General features: G+C 42.7%; 2 long non-coding RNA genes, 25 other non-coding genes and 3 pseudogenes across 27 annotated transcripts; 2 read left to right on the top strand and 28 right to left on the bottom strand.

Moving 5' to 3' along the window:
* Positions 1–570: 570 nt before the first annotated feature.
* LOC143487293 (5S ribosomal RNA) lies at positions 571–689 on the bottom strand. The gene has a single exon (XR_013124101.1). It is a non-coding gene; the product is annotated as a 5S ribosomal RNA (ribosomal RNA).
* A 590-nt stretch (positions 690–1,279) lies between these two features.
* On the bottom strand, positions 1,280–1,398 carry LOC143487184 (5S ribosomal RNA). Its single transcript, XR_013123995.1, has one exon. It is a non-coding gene; the product is annotated as a 5S ribosomal RNA (ribosomal RNA).
* A 608-nt stretch (positions 1,399–2,006) lies between these two features.
* Positions 2,007–2,125, bottom strand: LOC143487177 (5S ribosomal RNA). The gene has a single exon (XR_013123988.1). It is a non-coding gene; the product is annotated as a 5S ribosomal RNA (ribosomal RNA).
* Positions 2,126–2,715: 590 nt separating this feature from the next.
* On the bottom strand, positions 2,716–2,834 carry LOC143487461 (5S ribosomal RNA). Its single transcript, XR_013124265.1, has one exon. It is a non-coding gene; the product is annotated as a 5S ribosomal RNA (ribosomal RNA).
* A 591-nt stretch (positions 2,835–3,425) lies between these two features.
* Positions 3,426–3,544, bottom strand: LOC143487421 (5S ribosomal RNA). The gene has a single exon (XR_013124225.1). It is a non-coding gene; the product is annotated as a 5S ribosomal RNA (ribosomal RNA).
* A 590-nt stretch (positions 3,545–4,134) lies between these two features.
* On the bottom strand, positions 4,135–4,253 carry LOC143487469 (5S ribosomal RNA; annotated as a pseudogene).
* Positions 4,254–4,816: 563 nt separating this feature from the next.
* Positions 4,817–6,488, top strand: LOC143487069 (uncharacterized). Its single transcript, XR_013123890.1, has 3 exons — positions 4,817–5,055; positions 5,892–5,970; positions 6,079–6,488. It is a non-coding gene; the product is annotated as an uncharacterized LOC143487069 (long non-coding RNA).
* Positions 6,489–7,428: 940 nt separating this feature from the next.
* On the top strand, positions 7,429–9,031 carry LOC143487073 (uncharacterized). The gene is made up of 3 exons (XR_013123895.1): positions 7,429–7,590; positions 8,435–8,513; positions 8,622–9,031. It is a non-coding gene; the product is annotated as an uncharacterized LOC143487073 (long non-coding RNA).
* Positions 9,032–9,925: 894 nt separating this feature from the next.
* LOC143487481 (5S ribosomal RNA) lies at positions 9,926–10,040 on the bottom strand (annotated as a pseudogene).
* Positions 10,041–10,649: 609 nt separating this feature from the next.
* Positions 10,650–10,768, bottom strand: LOC143487196 (5S ribosomal RNA). Its single transcript, XR_013124006.1, has one exon. It is a non-coding gene; the product is annotated as a 5S ribosomal RNA (ribosomal RNA).
* Positions 10,769–11,361: 593 nt separating this feature from the next.
* Positions 11,362–11,480, bottom strand: LOC143487313 (5S ribosomal RNA). Its single transcript, XR_013124121.1, has one exon. It is a non-coding gene; the product is annotated as a 5S ribosomal RNA (ribosomal RNA).
* A 590-nt stretch (positions 11,481–12,070) lies between these two features.
* Positions 12,071–12,189, bottom strand: LOC143487422 (5S ribosomal RNA). The gene has a single exon (XR_013124226.1). It is a non-coding gene; the product is annotated as a 5S ribosomal RNA (ribosomal RNA).
* Positions 12,190–12,779: 590 nt separating this feature from the next.
* Positions 12,780–12,898, bottom strand: LOC143487294 (5S ribosomal RNA). The gene has a single exon (XR_013124102.1). It is a non-coding gene; the product is annotated as a 5S ribosomal RNA (ribosomal RNA).
* A 593-nt stretch (positions 12,899–13,491) lies between these two features.
* On the bottom strand, positions 13,492–13,610 carry LOC143487227 (5S ribosomal RNA). Its single transcript, XR_013124037.1, has one exon. It is a non-coding gene; the product is annotated as a 5S ribosomal RNA (ribosomal RNA).
* A 590-nt stretch (positions 13,611–14,200) lies between these two features.
* LOC143487175 (5S ribosomal RNA) lies at positions 14,201–14,319 on the bottom strand. The gene has a single exon (XR_013123986.1). It is a non-coding gene; the product is annotated as a 5S ribosomal RNA (ribosomal RNA).
* A 590-nt stretch (positions 14,320–14,909) lies between these two features.
* Positions 14,910–15,028, bottom strand: LOC143487451 (5S ribosomal RNA). The gene has a single exon (XR_013124255.1). It is a non-coding gene; the product is annotated as a 5S ribosomal RNA (ribosomal RNA).
* A 600-nt stretch (positions 15,029–15,628) lies between these two features.
* Positions 15,629–15,747, bottom strand: LOC143487208 (5S ribosomal RNA). Its single transcript, XR_013124018.1, has one exon. It is a non-coding gene; the product is annotated as a 5S ribosomal RNA (ribosomal RNA).
* A 590-nt stretch (positions 15,748–16,337) lies between these two features.
* Positions 16,338–16,456, bottom strand: LOC143487256 (5S ribosomal RNA). Its single transcript, XR_013124066.1, has one exon. It is a non-coding gene; the product is annotated as a 5S ribosomal RNA (ribosomal RNA).
* Positions 16,457–17,046: 590 nt separating this feature from the next.
* Positions 17,047–17,165, bottom strand: LOC143487231 (5S ribosomal RNA). The gene has a single exon (XR_013124041.1). It is a non-coding gene; the product is annotated as a 5S ribosomal RNA (ribosomal RNA).
* A 590-nt stretch (positions 17,166–17,755) lies between these two features.
* On the bottom strand, positions 17,756–17,874 carry LOC143487295 (5S ribosomal RNA). Its single transcript, XR_013124103.1, has one exon. It is a non-coding gene; the product is annotated as a 5S ribosomal RNA (ribosomal RNA).
* A 590-nt stretch (positions 17,875–18,464) lies between these two features.
* LOC143487116 (5S ribosomal RNA) lies at positions 18,465–18,583 on the bottom strand. Its single transcript, XR_013123930.1, has one exon. It is a non-coding gene; the product is annotated as a 5S ribosomal RNA (ribosomal RNA).
* A 609-nt stretch (positions 18,584–19,192) lies between these two features.
* Positions 19,193–19,311, bottom strand: LOC143487219 (5S ribosomal RNA). Its single transcript, XR_013124029.1, has one exon. It is a non-coding gene; the product is annotated as a 5S ribosomal RNA (ribosomal RNA).
* A 590-nt stretch (positions 19,312–19,901) lies between these two features.
* LOC143487423 (5S ribosomal RNA) lies at positions 19,902–20,020 on the bottom strand. Its single transcript, XR_013124227.1, has one exon. It is a non-coding gene; the product is annotated as a 5S ribosomal RNA (ribosomal RNA).
* Positions 20,021–20,610: 590 nt separating this feature from the next.
* On the bottom strand, positions 20,611–20,729 carry LOC143487478 (5S ribosomal RNA; annotated as a pseudogene).
* Positions 20,730–21,319: 590 nt separating this feature from the next.
* Positions 21,320–21,438, bottom strand: LOC143487296 (5S ribosomal RNA). The gene has a single exon (XR_013124104.1). It is a non-coding gene; the product is annotated as a 5S ribosomal RNA (ribosomal RNA).
* Positions 21,439–22,042: 604 nt separating this feature from the next.
* Positions 22,043–22,161, bottom strand: LOC143487230 (5S ribosomal RNA). The gene has a single exon (XR_013124040.1). It is a non-coding gene; the product is annotated as a 5S ribosomal RNA (ribosomal RNA).
* Positions 22,162–22,751: 590 nt separating this feature from the next.
* Positions 22,752–22,870, bottom strand: LOC143487388 (5S ribosomal RNA). Its single transcript, XR_013124194.1, has one exon. It is a non-coding gene; the product is annotated as a 5S ribosomal RNA (ribosomal RNA).
* Positions 22,871–23,460: 590 nt separating this feature from the next.
* Positions 23,461–23,579, bottom strand: LOC143487257 (5S ribosomal RNA). Its single transcript, XR_013124067.1, has one exon. It is a non-coding gene; the product is annotated as a 5S ribosomal RNA (ribosomal RNA).
* Positions 23,580–24,169: 590 nt separating this feature from the next.
* On the bottom strand, positions 24,170–24,288 carry LOC143487425 (5S ribosomal RNA). Its single transcript, XR_013124230.1, has one exon. It is a non-coding gene; the product is annotated as a 5S ribosomal RNA (ribosomal RNA).
* Positions 24,289–24,878: 590 nt separating this feature from the next.
* Positions 24,879–24,997, bottom strand: LOC143487426 (5S ribosomal RNA). Its single transcript, XR_013124231.1, has one exon. It is a non-coding gene; the product is annotated as a 5S ribosomal RNA (ribosomal RNA).
* Between the last annotated feature and the right edge of the window lie 3 nt (positions 24,998–25,000).

Raw genomic sequence — 25,000 nt, forward strand, 5'->3', positions numbered from 1 at the left:
ACCCTTTTATACAAGACTTTCACAAAGTGATTACACAGAGTTCACCAAATGATCAAATCGCGTCTTACAAAATGCCTTTGCTGTTTTTTCTTTCATTTGCTTTAACCTGTTACTCTCGGCAATGTGACAGGTGCTTATTTAGCTGTGTAACTGCATAATTGAGTGTAATTGAATTGCTGCAAAAAAAGTTGGGTTTTTTTGGAAGGATAATTATGCAACGTTTCTCTGCATGGGGCATTTATATGTATACGGCTGTATGGTTAGGTGAACAACGGTGAGTTCCTTCAAGAAGATAAGGTGAACTAGCTATAGCTATCCGTCCATGCGTTGAGTAAATACAGAGGCTACAACTTAAGCACGCCAGCTGTGCTCATGCACAGTATTGCAGAGGACCAAGACTGCGTGTCGACGTTTCCTCTTAGCTGGACGCATGTTTCTGCATGCTAGTTTTTTTTTGGGGGGGGCAGATAGAGCGATAGAGAGGTAAGAATAATAAAAAAAACCTGAGTGACGAATCACAAATAGACAGAAGAAGCAAACATGAAAGTCACCATTTGTGAGCAAAGAAAAAGCTTACAGCACCTGGTATTCCCAGGCGGTCTCCCATCCAAGTACTAAGCAGGCCCGACCCTGCTTAGCTTCCGAGATCAGACGAGATCGGGCGTTCTCAGGGTGGTATGGACATAAGCGAGAGAGGAGGTTTAAAATGGCCCTTTTATACAAGACTTTCACAAAGTGATTACACAGAGTTCACCAAATGATCAAATCCCGTCTTACAAAATGCCTTTGCTGTTTTTTCTTTCATTTGCTTTAACCTGTTACTCTCAGCAATGTGACAGGTGCTTATTTAGCTGTGTAACTGCATAATTGAGTGTAATTGAATTGCTGCAAAAAAAGTTGGGTTTTTTTGGAGGGATAATTATGCAACGTTTCTCTGCATGGGGCATTTATATGTATACGGCTGTATGGTTAGGTGAACAACGGTGAGTTCCTTCAAGAAGATAAGGTGAACTAGCTATAGCTATCCGTCCATGCGTTGAGTAAATACAGAGGCTACAACTTAAGCACGCCAGCTGTGCTCATGCACAGTATTGCAGAGGACCAAGACTGCGTGTCGACGTTTCCTCTTAGCTGGACGCATGTTTCTGCATGCTAGTTTTTTTTGGGGGGGGGCAGATAGAGCGATAGAGAGGTAAGAATAAAAAAAAAAACCTGAGTGACGAATCACAAATAGACAGAAGAAGCAAACATGAAAGTCACCATTTGTGAGCAAAGGAAAAGCTTACAGCACCTGGTATTCCCAGGCGGTCTCCCATCCAAGTACTAACCAGGCCCGACCCTGCTTAGCTTCCGAGATCAGACGAGATCGGGCGTTCTCAGGGTGGTATGGCCGTAAGCGAGAGAGGAGGTTTAAAATGACCCTTTTATACAAGACTTTCACAAAGTGATTACACAGAGTTCACCAAATGATCAAATCGCGTCTTACAAAATGCCTTTGCTGTTTTTTCTTTCATTTGCTTTAACCTGTTACTCTCAGCAATGTGACAGGTGCTTATTTAGCTGTGTAACTGCATAATTGAGTGTAATTGAATTGCTGCAAAAAAAGTTGGGTTTTTTTGGAGGGATAATTATGCAACGTTTCTCTGCATGGGGCATTTATATGTATACGGCTGTATGGTTAGGTGAACAACGGTGAGTTCCTTCAAGAAGATAAGGTGAACTAGCTATAGCTATCCGTCCATGCGTTGAGTAAATACAGAGGCTACAACTTAAGCACGCCAGCTGTGCGCATGCGCAGTATTGCAGAGGACCAAGCCTGCGTGTCGACGTTTCCTCTTAGCTGGACGCACATTTCTGCATGCTAGTTCTTTTTTGGGGGGGGGGGGGGGGGGGGTGGGGGCAGATAGAGCGATAGAGAGGTAAGAATAAAAAAAAAAACCTGAGTGACGAATCACAAATAGACAGAAGAAGCAAACATGAAAGTCACCATTTGTGAGCAAAGGAAAAGCTTACAGCACCTGGTATTCCCAGGCGGTCTCCCATCCAAGTACTAACCAGGCCCGACCCTGCATAGCTTCCGAGATCAGACGAGATCGGGCGTTCTCAGGGTGGTATGGCCGTAAGCGAGAGAGGAGGTTTAAAATGACCCTTTTATACAAGACTTTCACAAAGTGATTACACAGAGTTCACCAAATGATCAAATCGCGTCTTACAAAATGCCTTTGCTGTTTTTTCTTTCATTTGCTTTAACCTGTTACTCTCAGCAATGTGACAGGTGTTTATTTAGCTGTGTAACTGCATAATTGAGTGTAATTGAATTGCTGCAAAAAAAGTTGGGTTTTTTTGGAGGGATAATTATGCAACGTTTCTCTGCATGGGGCATTTATATGTATACGGCTGTATGGTTAGGTGAACAACGGTGAGTTCCTTCAAGAAGATAAGGTGAACTAGCTATAGCTATCCGTCCATGCGTTGAGTAAATACAGAGGCTACAACTTAAGCACGCCAGCTGTGCTCATGCGCAGTATTGCAGAGGACCAAGCCTGCGTGTCGACGTTTCCTCTTAGCTGGACGCATGTTTCTGCATGCTAGTTTTTTTTGGGGGGGGGCAGATAGAGCGATAGAGAGGTAAGAATAATAAAAAAAACCTGAGTGACGAATCACAAATAGACAGAAGAAGCAAACATGAAAGTCACCATTTGTGAGCAAAGAAAAAGCTTACAGCACCTGGTATTACCAGGCAGGCTCCCATCCAAGTACTAAGCAGGCCCGACCCTGCTTAGCTTCCGAGATCAGACGAGATCGGGCGTTCTCAGGGTGGCATGGCCGTAAGCGAGTGAGGAGGTTTAAAATGACCCTTTTATACAAGACTTTCACAAAGTGATTACACAGAGTTCACCAAATGATCAAATCGCGTCTTACAAAATGCCTTTGCTGTTTTTTCTTTCATTTGCTTTAACCTGTTACTCTCAGCAATGTGACAGGTGCTTATTTAGCTGTGTAACTGCATAATTGAGTGTAATTGAATTGCTGCAAAAAAAGTTGGGTTTTTTTGGAGGGATAATTATGCAACGTTTCTCTGCATGGGGCATTTATATGTATACGGCTGTATGGTTAGGTGAACAACGGTGAGTTCCTTCAAGAAGATAAGGTGAACTAGCTATAGCTATCCGTCCATGCGTTGAGTAAATACAGAGGCTACAACTTAAGCACGCCAGCTGTGCTCATGCGCAGTATTGCAGAGGACCAAGCCTGCGTGTCGACGTTTCCTCTTAGCTGGACGCATGTTTCTGCATGCTAGTTTTTTTTGGGGGGGGGGCAGATAGAGCGATAGAGAGGTAAGAATAATAAAAAAAACCTGAGTGACGAATCACAAATAGACAGAAGAAGCAAACATGAAAGTCACCATTTGTGAGCAAAGAAAAAGCTTACAGCACCTGGTATTACCAGGCGGGCTCCCATCCAAGTACTAAGCAGGCCCGACCCTGCTTAGCTTCCGAGATCAGACGAGATCGGGCGTTCTCAGGGTGGCATGGCCGTAAGCGAGTGAGGAGGTTTAAAATGACCCTTTTATACAAGACTTTCACAAAGTGATTATACAGAGTTCACCAAATGATCAAATCGCGTCTTACACAATGCCTTTGCTGTTTTTTCTTTCATTTGCTTTAACCTGTTACTCTCAGCAATGTGACAGGTGCTTATTTAGCTGTGTAACTGCATAATTGAGTGTAATTGAATTGCTGCAAAAAAAGTTGGGTTTTTTTGGAAGGATAATTATGCAACGTTTCTCTGCATGGGGCATTTATATGTATACGGCTGTATGGTTAGGTGAACAACGGTGAGTTCCTTCAAGAAGATAAGGTGAACTAGCTATAGCTATCCGTCCATGCGTTGAGTAAATACAGAGGCTACAACTTAAGCACGCCAGCTGTGCTCATGCACAGTATTGCAGAGGACCAAGACTGCGTGTCGACGTTTCCTCTTAGCTGGACGCATGTTTCTGCATGCTAGTTTTTTTTTGGGGGGGGCAGATAGAGCGATAGAGAGGTAAGAATAATAAAAAAAACCTGAGTGACGAATCACAAATAGACAGAAGAAGCAAACATGAAAGTCACCATTTGTGAGCAAAGAAAAAGCTTACAGCACCTGGTATTCCCAGGCCATCTCCCATCCAAGTACTAAGCAGGCCCGACCCTGCTTAGCTTCCGAGATCAGACGAGATCGGGCGTTCTCAGGGTGGTATGGACATAAGCGAGAGAGGAGGTTTAAAATGGCCCTTTTATACAAGACTTTCACAAAGTGATTACACAGAGTTCACCAAATGATCAAATCCCGTCTTACAAAATGCCTTTGCTGTTTTTTCTTTCATTTGCTTTAACCTGTTACTCTCAGCAATGTGACAGGTGCTTATTTAGCTGTGTAACTGCATAATTGAGTGTAATTGAATTGCTGCAAAAAAAGTTGGGTTTTTTTGGAGGGATAATTATGCAACGTTTCTCTGCATGGGGCATTTATATGTATACGGCTGTATGGTTAGGTGAACAACGGTGAGTTCCTTCAAGAAGATAAGGTGAACTAGCTATAGCTATCCGTCCATGCGTTGAGTAAATACAGAGGCTACAACTTAAGCACGCCAGCTGTGCTCATGCACAGTATTGCAGAGGACCAAGACTGCGTGTCGACGTTTCCTCTTAGCTGGACGCATGTTTCTGCATGCTAGTTTTTTTTTGGGGGGGGCAGATAGAGCGATAGAGAGGTAAGAATAATAAAAAAAACCTGAGTGACGAATCACGAATAGACAGAAGAAGCAAACATGAAAGTCACCATTTGTGAGCAAAGAAAAAGCTTACAGCACCTGGTATTCCCAGGCACTTTCCCATCCAAGTCCCTAGTTCAGCGCTCAACACACCAATCATTGAGCGGCACCGTGCTCAACACACCAATCATTGAGCGCGAAGCCACGCTCAACCCACCAATCATTGAGGATGCTCTGCTTAACCGCCCAATCGGCATCGCCGCCGTCACTTAGCCGTAAGCCACCGTCTATTCAGCCCGGTAAGTCTAATCTTTTTAAATCTTTAACTGTACTTTGTATATATTTTAGCGTGCGTTAAACTATAATGTGCGCGTCAATATATGCCCACGAAGTAGTAATTCATTCGTCGCTACATGCGTATATTTTATATACGCTCAGTAATATTACCGTTATCTGATTTATGCACATTCTGTCACTTTCATTAGATTAGCTAATAATTTTCGTCATCATTAACTTTTTACTTAACGCGAATCTCATGATTTTCAGTCTATTTTGATCTTAGTTGCCTCGGTTACCTCACAACACTTATTTGCACACATTAGGTCTTAGTTTTCTTATTTACAGTACTATATTATTGTATTGTGTATTTAATTCCTGACTTTCTTTGCATTGCTGCTGTAATAATTGACTTTCCCCCAGGGATTAATAAAGCTATCTATCTATCTATCTATCTATCTATCTATCTATCTATCTATCTATCTATCTATCTATCTATCTATCTATCTATCTATCTATCTAACACACAAACAAACAAACAAACATTTATCGGTCTCCCTCTCTATTAAACCAGGGAGATAAACCAGAATGAAATAGAATTTTGTATAGCCACATATTGGAAAGATGAATACATACATGTTTATATTGTATGTTTTGTTAGGGTAAACATGGAGAAGAAGGTTCACGAGTGCACTGTTTGCAACAAGACTTTCACTGGGAAGTCTAACCTCATTAGACACATGAAGCTTCATGTTCCAAAAGAGAATGAGTGTGATGTGTGTGGTAAAAGCTTCACTTTTAAACAACAGTTGGCCTCCCACCTGAAGCAACATCAGTATCCACACATTCCTCTCTATAGACAGGGAGAGGCCAAGCTGCTGTGCTCACATGCTGGACGTTCATCGTGTTGCTGGTAAAAGGCGTGGTGAGAAGCGGAGGTAAGAAGCACTTAATTTCACATGCTAAAAAGATGGAAATATAAAGCACTTTTGTGTATGGACATAAATCACACTGACACTTGTCACATGTATGTTATATATTTGCAGGTTAGATGAGCTGGTGAAGCGGCCCTAGCCTGCTGCGACCACACCCATACCGCCCAGAGTGTCTGCAGCACCCGTACTCCTGGTGGTTCCTGCACAATCACAGGCTACCTATGCCATCATGCAGTGAAGGTGGCATTCGCATCGCTCCTGTAGCGCCACCCCCTGCGCTGCCCTCCAGACCCAGCAAACCTTATAAATCCACGAGACCATGTGGGGCCTGCAAATTACACCAATGTGGTGGGCAGCATAAGAGGTACACACCGCCCATGAACTCTGTTGCTGGAAGCAGCCAGAAAATATTCACCTACTGCCCGGCGACTAGGAAATCAACCACTTCTGGTTTTGAGGGTGTTGTGTATGAAAGCTTTGAACACTTCAAAAATGTTGTTGATGAGGAATTATTAAAGAGGTAGGTGAATTAGAAAGCAACACGTATTATTATACTTGTTAATGCCATTAATAAAAAAAATAGTTTCTACTCTTGGTGTTTGTAAATCTGTTATTTCCAGTATTTACATTTGTAAGGGTATACGAGGTTGCTGATCTTTAATTTGTTGTATGCCAGGTGCAATAATGATTTTTCAGCTTCTTAATTAATACAACATATGCCTAATAATATCACAGGTGAAGAGGACAGAATATCTAAGTGAAAAGGTTCTTAAATAAGAAATGAATTATATTTAAAAAAATAATGCTGGAATTATGTGCAAAGTGCCACAAACGCACCTCACACAGGTAAAAACCCACACAGACACACAGTCATGTATCAAAGTTTTTCCAATGTTTAATATGAACAGAATGGTTCTTATACCACACACACACACACACACACACACACACACACAGGTGTTCTGCTGAGACAATTGGCCACAATGTGCCAGCTTTGCCAGGAAGGCATTAAAAAAATAGGACAGTTGGATAACATGATTAAATACATTGAGACATAAAACATGATAAAATCTTACATGCCATGTTCATAACTGTTTCAGTAAGTAAGTATATATATGAAATGTCACTGGCTTGTTCCTTAGAGACAATGTTTTTGGAATTTTTAATCTAAATATTCCAATATTTAGATTTCTACATCTGAAACGTATGTAAATGAGCACGATATAACATACTTTGTATATGGAAACAAATTTTAAATAACTCATAAAAAAGCTTTGTGTAGTCTGAAGGTTACGTAGTATTACAGTGAAGTAGCACTGCAGCATCCATTGAATTTTGACTGTAATATACACTTGGAGATTCCGCAAAACTCCCGGATGATCGATCATGATCAGGTTGAGCGATAGGGACTTGGGGGGGTCATTGGCCATTCCCAGGCACTTTCCCATCCAAGTCCCTAGTTCAGCGCTCAACACACCAATCATTGAGCGGCACCGTGCTCAACACACCAATCATTGAGCGCGAAGCCACGCTCAACCCACCAATCATTGAGGATGCTCTGCTTAACCGCCCAATCGGCATCGCCGCCGTCACTTAGCCGTAAGCCACCGTCTATTCAGCCCGGTAAGTCTAATCTTTTTAAATCTTTAACTGTACTTTGTATATATTTTAGCGTGCGTTAAACTATAATGTGCGCGTCAATATATGCCCACGAAGTAGTAATTCATTCGTCGCTACATGCGTATATTTTATATACGCTCAGTAATATTACCGTTATCTGATTTATGCACATTCTGTCACTTTCATTAGATTAGCTAATAATTTTCGTCATCATTAACTTTTTACTTAACGCGAATCTCATGATTTTCAGTCTATTTTGATCTTAGTTGCCTCGGTTACCTCACAACACTTATTTGCACACATTAGGTCTTAGTTTTCTTATTTACAGTACTATATTATTGTATTGTGTATTTAATTCCTGACTTTCTTTGCATTGCTGCTGTAATAATTGACTTTCCCCCAGGGATTAATAAAGCTATCTATCTATCTATCTATCTATCTATCTATCTATCTATCTATCTATCTATCTATCTATCTATCTATCTATCTATCTATCTATCTATCTATCTAACACACAAACAAACAAACAAACATTTATCGGTCTCCCTCTCTATTAAACCAGGGAGATAAACCAGAATGAAATAGAATTTTGTATAGCCACATATTGGAAAGATGAATACATACATGTTTATATTGTATGTTTTGTTAGGGTAAACATGGAGAAGAAGGTTCACGAGTGCACTGTTTGCAACAAGACTTTCACTGGGAAGTCTAACCTCATTAGACACATGAAGCTTCATGTTCCAAAAGAGAATGAGTGTGATGTGTGTGGTAAAAGCTTCACTTTTAAACAACAGTTGGCCTCCCACCTGAAGCAACATCAGTATCCACACATTCCTCTCTATAGACAGGGAGAGGCCAAGCTGCTGTGCTCACATGCTGGACGTTCATCGTGTTGCTGGTAAAAGGCGTGGTGAGAAGCGGAGGTAAGAAGCACTTAATTTCACATGCTAAAAAGATGGAAATATAAAGCACTTTTGTGTATGGACATAAATCACACTGACACTTGTCACATGTATGTTATATATTTGCAGGTTAGATGAGCTGGTGAAGCGGCCCTAGCCTGCTGCGACCACACCCATACCGCCCAGAGTGTCTGCAGCACCCGTACTCCTGGTGGTTCCTGCACAATCACAGGCTACCTATGCCATCATGCAGTGAAGGTGGCATTCGCATCGCTCCTGTAGCGCCACCCCCTGCGCTGCCCTCCAGACCCAGCAAACCTTATAAATCCACGAGACCATGTGGGGCCTGCAAATTACACCAATGTGGTGGGCAGCATAAGAGGTACACACCGCCCATGAACTCTGTTGCTGGAAGCAGCCAGAAAATATTCACCTACTGCCCGGCGACTAGGAAATCAACCACTTCTGGTTTTGAGGGTGTTGTGTATGAAAGCTTTGAACACTTCAAAAATGTTGTTGATGAGGAATTATTAAAGAGGTAGGTGAATTAGAAAGCAACACGTATTATTATACTTGTTAATGCCATTAATAAAAAAAATAGTTTCTACTCTTGGTGTTTGTAAATCTGTTATTTCCAGTATTTACATTTGTAAGGGTATACGAGGTTGCTGATCTTTAATTTGTTGTATGCCAGGTGCAATAATGATTTTTCAGCTTCTTAATTAATACAACATATGCCTAATAATATCACAGGTGAAGAGGACAGAATATCTAAGTGAAAAGGTTCTTAAATAAGAAATGAATTATATTTAAAAAAATAATGCTGGAATTATGTGCAAAGTGCCACAAACGCACCTCACACAGGTAAAAACCCACACAGACACACAGTCATGTATCAAAGTTTTTCCAATGTTTAATATGAACAGAATGGTTCTTATACCACACACACACACACACACACACACACACACACAGGTGTTCTGCTGAGACAATTGGCCACAATGTGCCAGCTTTGCCAGGAAGGCATTAAAAAAATAGGACAGTTGGATAACATGATTAAATACATTGAGACATAAAACATGATAAAATCTTACATGCCATGTTCATAACTGTTTCAGTAAGTAAGTATATATATGAAATGTCACTGGCTTGTTCCTTAGAGACAATGTTTTTGGAATTTTTAATCTAAATATTCCAATATTTAGATTTCTACATCTGAAACGTATGTAAATGAGCACGATATAACATACTTTGTATATGGAAACAAATTTTAAATAACTCATAAAAAAGCTTTGTGTAGTCTGAAGGTTACGTAGTATTACAGTGAAGTAGCACTGCAGCATCCATTGAATTTTGACTGTAATATACACTTGGAGATTCCGCAAAACTCCCGGATGATCGATCATGATCAGGTTGAGCGATAGGGACTTGGGGGGGTCATTGGCCATTCCCAGGCGGTCTCCCATCCAAGTACTAAGCAAGCCCGACCCTGTTTAGCTTCCGAGATCAGACGAGATCGGGCGTTCTCAGGGTGGTATGGCCATAAGCGAGAGAGGAGGTTTAAAATGGCCCTTTTATACAAGACTTTCACAAAGTGATTACACAGAGTTCACCAAATGATCAAATCCCGTCTTACAAAATGCCTTTGCTGTTTTTTCTTTCATTTGCTTTAACCTGTTACTCTCAGCAATGTGACAGGTGCTTATTTAGCTGTGTAACTGCATAATTGAGTGTAATTGAATTGCTGCAAAAAAAGTTGGGTTTTTTTGGAGGGATAATTATGCAACGTTTCTCTGCATGGGGCATTTATATGTATACGGCTGTATGGTTAGGTGAACAACGGTGAGTTCCTTCAAGAAGATAAGGTGAACTAGCTATAGCTATCCGTCCATGCGTTGAGTAAATACAGAGGCTACAACTTAAGCACGCCAGCTGTGCGCATGCGCAGTATTGCAGAGGACCAAGCCTGCGTGTCGACGTTTCCTCTTAGCTGGACGCACATTTCTGCATGCTAGTTCTTTTTTGGGGGGGGGGGGGGGGGGGGGTGGGGGCAGATAGAGCGATAGAGAGGTAAGAATAAAAAAAAAAACCTGAGTGACGAATCACAAATAGACAGAAGAAGCAAACATGAAAGTCACCATTTGTGAGCAAAGGAAAAGCTTACAGCACCTGGTATTCCCAGGCGGTCTCCCATCCAAGTACTAACCAGGCCCGACCCTGCTTAGCTTCCGAGATCAGACGAGATCGGGCGTTCTCAGGGTGGTATGGCCGTAAGCGAGAGAGGAGGTTTAAAATGACCCTTTTATACAAGACTTTCACAAAGTGATTACACAGAGTTCACCAAATGATCAAATCGCGTCTTACAAAATGCCTTTGCTGTTTTTTCTTTCATTTGCTTTAACCTGTTACTCTCAGCAATGTGACAGGTGCTTATTTAGCTGTGTAACTGCATAATTGAGTGTAATTGAATTGCTGCAAAAAAAGTTGGGTTTTTTTGGAGGGATAATTATGCAACGTTTCTCTGCATGGGGCATTTATATGTATACGGCTGTATGGTTAGGTGAACAACGGTGAGTTCCTTCAAGAAGATAAGGTGAACTAGCTATAGCTATCCGTCCATGCGTTGAGTAAATACAGAGGCTACAACTTAAGCACGCCAGCTGTGCTCATGCACAGTATTGCAGAGGACCAAGCCTGCGTGTCGACGTTTTCTCTTAGCTGGACGCACATTTCTGCATGCTAGTTCTTTTTTGGGGGTGGGGGCAGATAGAGCGATAGAGAGGTAAGAATAAAAAAAAAAACCTGAGTGACGAATCACAAATAGACAGAAGAAGCAAACATGAAAGTCACCATTTGTGAGCAAAGAAAAAGCTTACAGCACCTGGTATTCCCAGGCGGTCTCCCATCCAAGTACTAAGCAGGCCCGACCCTGCTTAGTTTCCGAGATCAGACGAGATCGGGCGTTCTCAGGGTGGTATGGCCATAAGCGAGAGAGGAGGTTTAAAATGGCCCTTTTATACAAGACTTTCACAAAGTGATTACACAGAGTTCACCAAATGATCAAATCCCGTCTTACAAAATGCCTTTGCTGTTTTTTCTTTCATTTGCTTTAACCTGTTACTCTCAGCAATGTGACAGGTGCTTATTTAGCTGTGTAACTGCATAATTGAGTGTAATTGAATTGCTGCAAAAAAAGTTGGGTTTTTTTGGAGGGATAATTATGCAACGTTTCTCTGCATGGGGCATTTATATGTATACGGCTGTATGGTTAGGTGAACAACGGTGAGTTCCTTCAAGAAGATAAGGTGAACTAGCTATAGCTATCCGTCCATGCGTTGAGTAAATACAGAGGCTACAACTTAAGCACGCCAGCTGTGCTCATGCGCAGTATTGCAGAGGACCAAGCCTGCGTGTCGACGTTTCCTCTTAGCTGGACGCATGTTTCTGCATGCTAGTTTTTTTTGGGGGGGGGCAGATAGAGCGATAGAGAGGTAAGAATAATAAAAAAAACCTGAGTGACGAATCACAAATAGACAGAAGAAGCAAACATGAAAGTCACCATTTGTGAGCAAAGAAAAAGCTTACAGCACCTGGTATTACCAGGCGGGCTCCCATCCAAGTACTAAGCAGGCCCGACCCTGCTTAGCTTCCGAGATCAGACGAGATCGGGCGTTCTCAGGGTGGCATGGCCGTAAGCGAGTGAGGAGGTTTAAAATGACCCTTTTATACAAGACTTTCACAAAGTGATTACACAGAGTTCACCAAATGATCAAATCGCGTCTTACACAATGCCTTTGCTGTTTTTTCTTTCATTTGCTTTAACCTGTTACTCTCAGCAATGTGACAGGTGCTTATTTAGCTGTGTAACTGCATAATTGAGTGTAATTGAATTGCTGCAAAAAAAGTTGGGTTTTTTTGGAAGGATAATTATGCAACGTTTCTCTGCATGGGGCATTTATATGTATACGGCTGTATGGTTAGGTGAACAACGGTGAGTTCCTTCAAGAAGATAAGGTGAACTAGCTATAGCTATCCGTCCATGCGTTGAGTAAATACAGAGGCTACAACTTAAGCACGCCAGCTGTGCTCATGCACAGTATTGCAGAGGACCAAGACTGCGTGTCGACATTTCCTCTTAGCTGGACGCATGTTTCTGCATGCTAGTTTTTTTTGGGGGGGGGCAGATAGAGCGATAGAGAGGTAAGAATAATAAAAAAAACCTGAGTGACGAATCACAAATAGACAGAAGAAGCAAACATGAAAGTCACCATTTGTGAGCAAAGAAAAAGCTTACAGCACCTGGTATTCCCAGGCGGTCTCCCATCCAAGTACTAAGCAGGCCCGACCCTGCTTAGCTTCCGAGATCAGACGAGATCGGGCGTTCTCAGGGTGGTATGGACATAAGCGAGAGAGGAGGTTTAAAATGGCCCTTTTATACAAGACTTTCACAAAGTGATTACACAGAGTTCACCAAATGATCAAATCCCGTCTTACAAAATGCCTTTGCTGTTTTTTCTTTCATTTGCTTTAACCTGTTACTCTCAGCAATGTGACAGGTGCTTATTTAGCTGTGTAACTGCATAATTGAGTGTAATTGAATTGCTGCAAAAAAAGTTGGGTTTTTTTGGAGGGATAATTATGCAACGTTTCTCTGCATGGGGCATTTATATGTATACGGCTGTATGGTTAGGTGAACAACGGTGAGTTCCTTCAAGAAGATAAGGTGAACTAGCTATAGCTATCCGTCCATGCGTTGAGTAAATACAGAGGCTACAACTTAAGCACGCCAGCTGTGCTCATGCACAGTATTGCAGAGGACCAAGCCTGCGTGTCGACGTTTTCTCTTAGCTGGACGCACATTTCTGCATGCTAGTTCTTTTTTGGGGGTGGGGGCAGATAGAGCGATAGAGAGGTAAGAATAAAAAAAAAAACCTGAGTGACGAATCACAAATAGACAGAAGAAGCAAACATGAAAGTCACCATTTGTGAGCAAAGAAAAAGCTTACAGCACCTGGTATTCCCAGGCGGTCTCCCATCCAAGTACTAAGCAGGCCCGACCCTGCTTAGTTTCCGAGATCAGACGAGATCGGGCGTTCTCAGGGTGGTATGGCCGTAAGCGAGAGAGGAGGTTTAAAATGACCCTTTTATACAAGACTTTCACAAAGTGATTACACAGAGTTCACCAAATGATCAAATCGCGTCTTACACAATGCCTTTGCTGTTTTTTCTTTCATTTGCTTTAACCTGTTACTCTCAGCAATGTGACAGGTGCTTATTTAGCTGTGTAACTGCATAATTGAGTGTAATTGAATTGCTGCAAAAAAAGTTGGGGTTTTTTGGAAGGATAATTATGCAACGTTTCTCTGCATGGGGCATTTATATGTATACGGCTGTATGGTTAGGTGAACAACGGTGAGTTCCTTCAAGAAGATAAGGTGAACTAGCTATAGCTATCCGTCCATGCATTGAGTAAATACAGAGGCTACAACTTAAGCACGCCAGCTGTGCGCATGCGCAGTATTGCAGAGGACCAAGCCTGCGTGTCGACGTTTCCTCTTAGCTGGACGCATGTTTCTGCATGCTAGTTTTTTTTTGGGGGGGGCAGATAGAGCGATAGAGAGGTAAGAATAATAAAAAAAACCTGAGTGACGAATCACAAATAGACAGAAGAAGCAAACATGAAAGTCACCATTTGTGAGCAAAGAAAAAGCTTACAGCACCTGGTATTCCCAGGCGGTCTCTCATCCAAGTACTAACCAGGCCCGACCCTGCTTAGCTTCCGAGATCAGACGAGATCGGGCGTTCTCAGGGTGGTATGGCCGTAAGCGAGAGAGGAGGGTTAAAATGACCCTTTTATACAAGACTTTCACAAAGTGATTACACAGAGTTCACCAAATGATCAAATCGCGTCTTACACAATGCCTTTGCTGTTTTTTCTTTCATTTGCTTTAACCTGTTACTCTCAGCAATGTGACAGGTGCTTATTTAGCTGTGTAACTGCATAATTGAGTGTAATTGAATTGCTGCAAAAAAAGTTGGGTTTTTTTGGAAGGATAATTATGCAACGTTTCTCTGCATGGGGCATTTATATGTATACGGCTGTATGGTTAGGTGAACAACGGTGAGTTCCTTCAAGAAGATAAGGTGAACTAGCTATAGCTATCCGTCCATGCGTTGAGTAAATACAGAGGCTACAACTTAAGCACGCCAGCTGTGCTCATGCGCAGTATTGCAGAGGACCAAGCCTGCGTGTCGACGTTTCCTCTTAGCTGGACGCATGTTTCTGCATGCTAGTTTTTTTTTGGGGGGGGCAGATAGAGCGATAGAGAGGTAAGAATAATAAAAAAAACCTGAGTGACGAATCACAAATAGACAGAAGAAGCAAACATGAAAGTCACCATTTGTGAGCAAAGAAAAAGCTTACAGCACCTGGTATTCCCAGGCGGTCTCCCATCCAAGTACTAAGAAGGCCCGACCCTGCTTAGCTTCCGAGATCAGACGAGATCGGACATTCTCAGGGTGGTATGGCCATAAGCGAGAGAGGAGGTTTAAAATGGCCCTTTTATACAAGACTTTCACAAAGTGATTACACAGAGTTCACCAAATGATCAAATCCCGTCTTACAAAATGCCTTTGCTGTTTTTTCTTTCATTTGCTTTAACCTGTTACTCTCAGCAATGTGAAAGGTGCTTATTTAGCTGTGTAACTGCATAATTGAGTGTAATTGAATTGCTGCAAAAAAAGTTGGGTTTTTTTGGAGGGATAATTATGCAACGTTTCTCTGCATGGGGCATTTATATGTATACGGCTGTATGGTTAGGTGAACAACGGTGAGTTCCTTCAAGAAGATAAGGTGAACTAGCTATAGCTATCCGTCCATGCGTTGAGTAAATACAGAGGCTATAACTTAAGCACGCCAGCTGTGCTCATGCGCAGTATTGCAGAGGACCAAGCCTGCGTGTCGACGTTTCCTCTTAGCTGGACGCACATTTCTGCATGCTAGTTCTTTTGGGGGGGGGGGGGGGGGGGGCAGATAGAGCGATAGAGAGGTAAGAATAAAAAAAAAAACCTGAGTGACGAATCACAAATAGACAGAAGAAGCAAACATGAAAGTCACCATTTGTGAGCAAAGGAAAAGCTTACAGCACCTGGTATTCCCAGGCGGTCTCCCATCCAAGTACTAACCAGGCCCGACCCTGCTTAGCTTCCGAGATCAGACGAGATCGGGCGTTCTCAGGGTGGTATGGCCGTAAGCGAGAGAGGAGGTTTAAAATGACCCTTTTATACAAGACTTTCACAAAGTGATTACACAGAGTTCACCAAATGATCAAATCGCGTCTTACAAAATGCCTTTGCTGTTTTTTCTTTCATTTGCTTTAACCTGTTACTCTCAGCAATGTGACAGGTGCTTATTTAGCTGTGTAACTGCATAATTGAGTGTAATTGAATTGCTGCAAAAAAAGTTGGGTTTTTTTGGAGGGATAATTATGCAACGTTTCTCTGCATGGGGCATTTATATGTATACGGCTGTATGGTTAGGTGAACAACGGTGAGTTCCTTCAAGAAGATAAGGTGAACTAGCTATAGCTATCCGTCCATGCGTTGAGTAAATACAGAGGCTACAACTTAAGCACGCCAGCTGTGCTCATGCACAGTATTGCAGAGGACCAAGCCTGCGTGTCGACGTTTCCTCTTAGCTGGACGCATGTTTCTGCATGCTCGTTTTTTTTTGGGGGGGGCAGATAGAGCGATAGAGAGGTAAGAATAATAAAAAAAACCTGAGTGACGAATCACGAATAGACAGAAGAAGCAAACATGAAAGTCACCATTTGTGAGCAAAGAAAAAGCTTACAGCACCTGGTATTCCCAGGCGGTCTCCCATCCAAGTACTAAGCAAGCCCGACCCTGTTTAGCTTCCGAGATCAGACGAGATCGGGCGTTCTCAGGGTGGTATGGCCATAAGCGAGAGAGGAGGTTTAAAATGGCCCTTTTATACAAGACTTTCACAAAGTGATTACACAGAGTTCACCAAATGATCAAATCCCGTCTTACAAAATGCCTTTGCTGTTTTTTCTTTCATTTGCTTTAACCTGTTACTCTCAGCAATGTGACAGGTGCTTATTTAGCTGTGTAACTGCATAATTGAGTGTAATTGAATTGCTGCAAAAAAAGTTGGGTTTTTTTGGAGGGATAATTATGCAACGTTTCTCTGCATGGGGCATTTATATGTATACGGCTGTATGGTTAGGTGAACAACGGTGAGTTCCTTCAAGAAGATAAGGTGAACTAGCTATAGCTATCCGTCCATGCGTTGAGTAAATACAGAGGCTACAACTTAAGCACGCCAGCTGTGCTCATGCACAGTATTGCAGAGGACCAAGACTGCGTGTCGACGTTTACTCTTAGCTGGACGCATGTTTCTGCATGCTAGTTTTTTTTTGGGGGGGGCAGATAGAGCGATAGAGAGGTAAGAATAATAAAAAAAACCTGAGTGACGAATCACAAATAGACAGAAGAAGCAAACATGAAAGTCACCATTTGTGAGCAAAGAAAAAGCTTACAGCACCTGGTATTCCCAGGCGGTCTCCCATCCAAGTACTAAGCAGGCCCAACCCTGCTTAGCTTCCGAGATCAGACGAGATCGGGCGTTCTCAGGGTGGTATGGACATAAGCGAGAGAGGAGGTTTAAAATGGCCCTTTTATACAAGACTTTCACAAAGTGATTACACAGAGTTCACCAAATGATCAAATCCCGTCTTACAAAATGCCTTTGCTGTTTTTTCTTTCATTTGCTTTAACCTGTTACTCTCAGCAATGTGACAGGTGCTTATTTAGCTGTGTAACTGCATAATTGAGTGTAATTGAATTGCTGCAAAAAAAGTTGTGTTTTTTTGGAGGGATAATTATGCAACGTTTCTCTGCATGGGGCATTTATATGTATACGGCTGTATGGTTAGGTGAACAACGGTGAGTTCCTTCAAGAAGATAAGGTGAACTAGCTATAGCTATCCGTCCATGCGTTGAGTAAATACAGAGGCTACAACTTAAGCACGCCAGCTGTGCTCATGCACAGTATTGCAGAGGACCAAGACTGCGTGTCGACGTTTACTCTTAGCTGGACGCATGTTTCTGCATGCTAGTTTTTTTTTGGGGGGGGCAGATAGAGCGATAGAGAGGTAAGAATAATAAAAAAAACCTGAGTGACGAATCACAAATAGACAGAAGAAGCAAACATGAAAGTCACCATTTGTGAGCAAAGAAAAAGCTTACAGCACCTGGTATTCCCAGGCGGTCTCCCATCCAAGTACTAAGCAGGCCCGACCCTGCTTAGCTTCCGAGATCAGACGAGATCGGGCGTTCTCAGGGTGGTATGGACATAAGCGAGAGAGGAGGTTTAAAATGGCCCTTTTATACAAGACTTTCACAAAGTGATTACACAGAGTTCACCAAATGATCAAATCCCGTCTTACAAAATGCCTTTGCTGTTTTTTCTTTCATTTGCTTTAACCTGTTACTCTCAGCAATGTGACAGGTGCTTATTTAGCTGTGTAACTGCATAATTGAGTGTAATTGAATTGCTGCAAAAAAAGTTGGGTTTTTTTGGAGGGATAATTATGCAACGTTTCTCTGCATGGGGCATTTATATGTATACGGCTGTATGGTTAGGTGAACAACGGTGAGTTCCTTCAAGAAGATAAGGTGAACTAGCTATAGCTATCCGTCCATGCGTTGAGTAAATACAGAGGCTACAACTTAAGCACGCCAGCTGTGCGCATGCGCAGTATTGCAGAGGACCAAGCCTGCGTGTCGACGTTTCCTCTTAGCTGGACGCATGTTTCTGCATGCTAGTTTTTTTTTGGGGGGGGCAGATAGAGCGATAGAGAGGTAAGAATAATAAAAAAAACCTGAGTGACGAATCACAAATAGACAGAAGAAGCAAACATGAAAGTCACCATTTGTGAGCAAAGAAAAAGCTTACAGCACCTGGTATTCCCAGGCGGTCTCCCATCCAAGTACTAAGCAGGCCCAACCCTGCTTAGCTTCCGAGATCAGACGAGATCGGGCGTTCTCAGGGTGGTATGGCCGTAAGCTAGAGAGGAGGTTTAAAATGACCCTTTTATACAAGACTTTCACAAAGTGATTACACAGAGCTCACCGAATGATCAAATCGCGTCTTACAAAATGCCTTTGATGTTTTTTCTTTCATTTGCTTTAACCTGTTACTCTCAGCAATGTGACAGGTGCTTATTTAGCTGTGTAACTGCATAATTGAGTGTAATTGAATTGCTGCAAAAAAAGTTGGGTTTTTTTGGAGGGATAATTATGCAACGTTTCTCTGCATGGGGCATTTATATGTATACGGCTGTATGGTTAGGTGAACAACGGTGAGTTCCTTCAAGAAGATAAGGTGAACTAGCTATAGCTATCCGTCCATGCGTTGAGTAAATACAGAGGCTACAACTTAAGCACGCCAGCTGTGCGCATGCGCAGTATTGCAGAGGACCAAGCCTGCGTGTCGACGTTTCCTCTTAGCTGGACGCACATTTCTGCATGCTAGTTCTTTTTTGGGGGGGGGGGGGGGGGGGGGTGGGGGCAGATAGAGCGATAGAGAGGTAAGAATAAAAAAAAAAACCTGAGTGACGAATCACAAATAGACAGAAGAAGCAAACATGAAAGTCACCATTTGTGAGCAAAGGAAAAGCTTACAGCACCTGGTATTCCCAGGCGGTCTCCCATCCAAGTACTAACCAGGCCCGACCCTGCTTAGCTTCCGAGATCAGACGAGATCGGGCGTTCTCAGGGTGGTATGGCCGTAAGCGAGAGAGGAGGTTTAAAATGACCCTTTTATACAAGACTTTCACAAAGTGATTACACAGAGTTCACCAAATGATCAAATCGCGTCTTACAAAATGCCTTTGCTGTTTTTTCTTTCATTTGCTTTAACCTGTTACTCTCAGCAATGTGACAGGTGCTTATTTAGCTGTGTAACTGCATAATTGAGTGTAATTGAATTGCTGCAAAAAAAGTTGGGTTTTTTTGGAGGGATAATTATGCAACGTTTCTCTGCATGGGGCATTTATATGTATACGGCTGTATGGTTAGGTGAACAACGGTGAGTTCCTTCAAGAAGATAAGGTGAACTAGCTATAGCTATCCGTCCATGCGTTGAGTAAATACAGAGGCTACAACTTAAGCACGCCAGCTGTGCTCATGCGCAGTATTGCAGAGGACCAAGCCTGCGTGTCGACGTTTCCTCTTAGCTGGACGCATGTTTCTGCATGCTAGTTTTTTTTGGGGGGGGGCAGATAGAGCGATAGAGAGGTAAGAATAATAAAAAAACCCTGAGTGACGAATCACAAATAGACAGAAGAAGCAAACATGAAAGTCACCATTTGTGAGCAAAGAAAAAGCTTACAGCACCTGGTATTACCAGGCGGGCTCCCATCCAAGTACTAAGCAGGCCCGACCCTGCTTAGCTTCCGAGATCAGACGAGATCGGGCGTTCTCAGGGTGGCATGGCCGTAAGCGAGTGAGGAGGTTTAAAATGACCCTTTTATACAAGACTTTCACAAAGTGATTACACAGAGTTCACCAAATGATCAAATCGCGTCTTACAAAATGCCTTTGCTGTTTTTTCTTTCATTTGCTTTAACCTGTTACTCTCAGCAATGTGACAGGTGCTTATTTAGCTGTGTAACTGCATAATTGAGTGTAATTGAATTGCTGCAAAAAAAGTTGGGTTTTTTTGGAGGGATAATTATGCAACGTTTCTCTGCATGGGGCATTTATATGTATACGGCTGTATGGTTAGGTGAACAACGGTGAGTTCCTTCAAGAAGATAAGGTGAACTAGCTATAGCTATCCGTCCATGCGTTGAGTAAATACAGAGGCTACAACTTAAGCACGCCAGCTGTGCTCATGCGCAGTATTGCAGAGGACCAAGCCTGCGTGTCGACGTTTCCTCTTAGCTGGACGCATGTTTCTGCATGCTAGTTTTTTTTGGGGGGGGGCAGATAGAGCGATAGAGAGGTAAGAATAATAAAAAAAACCTGAGTGACGAATCACAAATAGACAGAAGAAGCAAACATGAAAGTCACCATTTGTGAGCAAAGAAAAAGCTTACAGCACCTGGTAATACCAGGCGGGCTCCCATCCAAGTACTAAGCAGGCCCGACCCTGCTTAGCTTCCGAGATCAGACGAGATCGGGCGTTCTCAGGGTGGCATGGCCGTAAGCGAGTGAGGAGGTTTAAAATGACCCTTTTATACAAGACTTTCACAAAGTGATTATACAGAGTTCACCAAATGATCAAATCGCGTCTTACACAATGCCTTTGCTGTTTTTTCTTTCATTTGCTTTAACCTGTTACTCTCAGCAATGTGACAGGTGCTTATTTAGCTGTGTAACTGCATAATTGAGTGTAATTGAATTGCTGCAAAAAAAGTTGGGTTTTTTTGGAAGGATAATTATGCAACGTTTCTCTGCATGGGGCATTTATATGTATACGGCTGTATGGTTAGGTGAACAACGGTGAGTTCCTTCAAGAAGATAAGGTGAACTAGCTATAGCTATCCGTCCATGCGTTGAGTAAATACAGAGGCTACAACTTAAGCACGCCAGCTGTGCTCATGCACAGTATTGCAGAGGACCAAGACTGCGTGTCGACGTTTCCTCTTAGCTGGACGCATGTTTCTGCATGCTAGTTTTTTTTTGGGGGGGGCAGATAGAGCGATAGAGAGGTAAGAATAATAAAAAAAACCTGAGTGACGAATCACAAATAGACAGAAGAAGCAAACATGAAAGTCACCATTTGTGAGCAAAGAAAAAGCTTACAGCACCTGGTATTCCCAGGCGGTCTCCCATCCAAGTACTAAGCAGGCCCGACCCTGCTTAGCTTCCGAGATCAGACGAGATCGGGCGTTCTCAGGGTGGTATGGACATAAGCGAGAGAGGAGGTTTAAAATGGCCCTTTTATACAAGACTTTCACAAAGTGATTACACAGAGTTCACCAAATGATCAAATCCCGTCTTACAAAATGCCTTTGCTGTTTTTTCTTTCATTTGCTTTAACCTGTTACTCTCAGCAATGTGACAGGTGCTTATTTAGCTGTGTAACTGCATAATTGAGTGTAATTGAATTGCTGCAAAAAAAGTTGGGTTTTTTTGGAGGGATAATTATGCAACGTTTCTCTGCATGGGGCATTTATATGTATACGGCTGTATGGTTAGGTGAACAACGGTGAGTTCCTTCAAGAAGATAAGGTGAACTAGCTATAGCTATCCGTCCATGCGTTGAGTAAATACAGAGGCTACAACTTAAGCACGCCAGCTGTGCGCATGCGCAGTATTGCAGAGGACCAAGCCTGCGTGTCGACGTTTCCTCTTAGCTGGACGCACATTTCTGCATGCTAGTTCTTTTTTGGGGGGGGGGGGGGGGTGGGGGCAGATAGAGCGATAGAGAGGTAAGAATAAAAAAAAAAACCTGAGTGACGAATCACAAATAGACAGAAGAAGCAAACATGAAAGTCACCATTTGTGAGCAAAGGAAAAGCTTACAGCACCTGGTATTCCCAGGCGGTCTCCCATCCAAGTACTAACCAGGCCCGACCCTGCTTAGCTTCCGAGATCAGACGAGATCGGGCGTTCTCAGGGTGGTATGGCCGTAAGCGAGAGAGGAGGTTTAAAATGACCCTTTTATACAAGACTTTCACAAAGTGATTACACAGAGTTCACCAAATGATCAAATCGCGTCTTACAAAATGCCTTTGCTGTTTTTTCTTTCATTTGCTTTAACCTGTTACTCTCAGCAATGTGACAGGTGCTTATTTAGCTGTGTAACTGCATAATTGAGTGTAATTGAATTGCTGCAAAAAAAGTTGGGTTTTTTTGGAGGGATAATTATGCAACGTTTCTCTGCATGGGGCATTTATATGTATACGGCTGTATGGTTAGGTGAACAACGGTGAGTTCCTTCAAGAAGATAAGGTGAACTAGCTATAGCTATCCGTCCATGCGTTGAGTAAATACAGAGGCTACAACTTAAGCACGCCAGCTGTGCGCATGCACAGTATTGCAGAGGACCAAGCCTGCGTGTCGACGTTTCCTCTTAGCTGGACGCATGTTTCTGCATGCTAGTTTTTTTTTGGGGGGGGCAGATAGAGCGATAGAGAGGTAAGAATAATAAAAAAAACCTGAGTGACGAATCACAAATAGACAGAAGAAGCAAACATGAAAGTCACCATTTGTGAGCAAAGAAAAAGCTTACAGCACCTGGTATTCCCAGGCGGTCTCCCATCCAAGTACTAAGCAGGCCCGACCCTGCTTAGCTTCCGAGATCAGACGAGATCGGGCGTTCTCAGGGTGGTATGGACAAAAGCGAGAGAGGAGGTTTAAAATGGCCCTTTTATACAAGACTTTCGCAAAGTGATTACACAGAGTTCACCAAATGATCAAATCCCGTCTTACAAAATGCCTTTGCTGTTTTTTCTTTCATTTGCTTTAACCTGTTACTCTCTGCAATGTGACAGGTGCTTATTTAGCTGTGTAACTGCATAATTGAGTGTAATTGAATTGCTGCAAAAAAAGTTGGGTTTTTTTGGAGGGATAATTATGCAACGTTTCTCTGCATGGGGCATTTATATGTATACGGCTGTATGGTTAGGTGAACAACGGTGAGTTCCTTCAAGAAGATAAGGTGAACTAGCTATAGCTATCCGTCCATGCGTTGAGTAAATACAGAGGCTACAACTTAAGCACGCCAGCTGTGCTCATGCACAGTATTGCAGAGGACCAAGACTGCGTGTCGACGTTTCCTCTTAGCTGGACGCATGTTTCTGCATGCTAGTTTTTTTTTGGGGGGGGCAGATAGAGCGATAGAGAGGTAAGAATAATAAAAAAAACCTGAGTGACGAATCACGAATAGACAGAAGAAGCAAACATGAAAGTCACCATTTGTGAGCAAAGAAAAAGCTTACAGCACCTGGTATTCCCAGGCGGTCTCCCATCCAAGTACTAAGCAAGCCCGACCCTGTTTAGCTTCCGAGATCAGACGAGATCGGGCGTTCTCAGGGTGGTATGGCCATAAGCGAGAGAGGAGGTTTAAAATGGCCCTTTTATACAAGACTTTCACAAAGTGATTACACAGAGTTCACCAAATGATCAAATCCCGTCTTACAAAATGCCTTTGCTGTTTTTTCTTTCATTTGCTTTAACCTGTTACTCTCAGCAATGTGACAGGTGCTTATTTAGCTGTGTAACTGCATAATTGAGTGTAATTGAATTGCTGCAAAAAAAGTTGGGTTTTTTTGGAGGGATAATTATGCAACGTTTCTCTGCATGGGGCATTTATATGTATACGGCTGTATGGTTAGGTGAACAACGGTGAGTTCCTTCAAGAAGATAAGGTGAACTAGCTATAGCTATCCGTCCATGCGTTGAGTAAATACAGAGGCTACAACTTAAGCACGCCAGCTGTGCTCATGCGCAGTATTGCAGAGGACCAAGCCTGCGTGTCGACGTTTCCTCTTAGCTGGACGCATGTTTCTGCATGCTAGTTTTTTTTGGGGGGGGGCAGATAGAGCGATAGAGAGGTAAGAATAATAAAAAAAACCTGAGTGACGAATCACAAATAGACAGAAGAAGCAAACATGAAAGTCACCATTTGTGAGCAAAGAAAAAGCTTACAGCACCTGGTATTACCAGGCGGGCTCCCATCCAAGTACTAAGCAGGCCCGACCCTGCTTAGCTTCCGAGATCAGACGAGATCGGGCGTTCTCAGGGTGGCATGGCCGTAAGCGAGTGAGGAGGTTTAAAATGACCCTTTTATACAAGACTTTCACAAAGTGATTATACAGAGTTCACCAAATGATCAAATCGCGTCTTACACAATGCCTTTGCTGTTTTTTCTTTCATTTGCTTTAACCTGTTACTCTCAGCAATGTGACAGGTGCTTATTTAGCTGTGTAACTGCATAATTGAGTGTAATTGAATTGCTGCAAAAAAAGTTGGGTTTTTTTGGAGGGATAATTATACAACGTTTCTCTGCATGGGGCATTTATATGTATACGGCTGTATGGTTAGGTGAACAACGGTGAGTTCCTTCAAGAAGATAAGGTGAACTAGCTATAGCTATCCGTCCATGCGTTGAGTAAATACAGAGGCTACAACTTAAGCACGCCAGCTGTGCTCATGCGCAGTATTGCAGAGGACCAAGCCTGCGTGTCGACGTTTCCTCTTAGCTGGACGCATGTTTCTGCATGCTAGTTTTTTTTGGGGGGGGGCAGATAGAGCGATAGAGAGGTAAGAATAATAAAAAAACCCTGAGTGACGAATCACAAATAGACAGAAGAAGCAAACATGAAAGTCACCATTTGTGAGCAAAGAAAAAGCTTACAGCACCTGGTATTACCAGGCGGGCTCCCATCCAAGTACTAAGCAGGCCCGACCCTGCTTAGCTTCCGAGATCAGACGAGATCGGGCGTTCTCAGGGTGGCATGGCCGTAAGCGAG

Source organism: Brachyhypopomus gauderio, unplaced genomic scaffold, assembly GCF_052324685.1.
Source record: "Brachyhypopomus gauderio isolate BG-103 unplaced genomic scaffold, BGAUD_0.2 sc46, whole genome shotgun sequence".
NCBI classification, from domain to species: domain Eukaryota; kingdom Metazoa; phylum Chordata; class Actinopteri; order Gymnotiformes; family Hypopomidae; genus Brachyhypopomus; species Brachyhypopomus gauderio.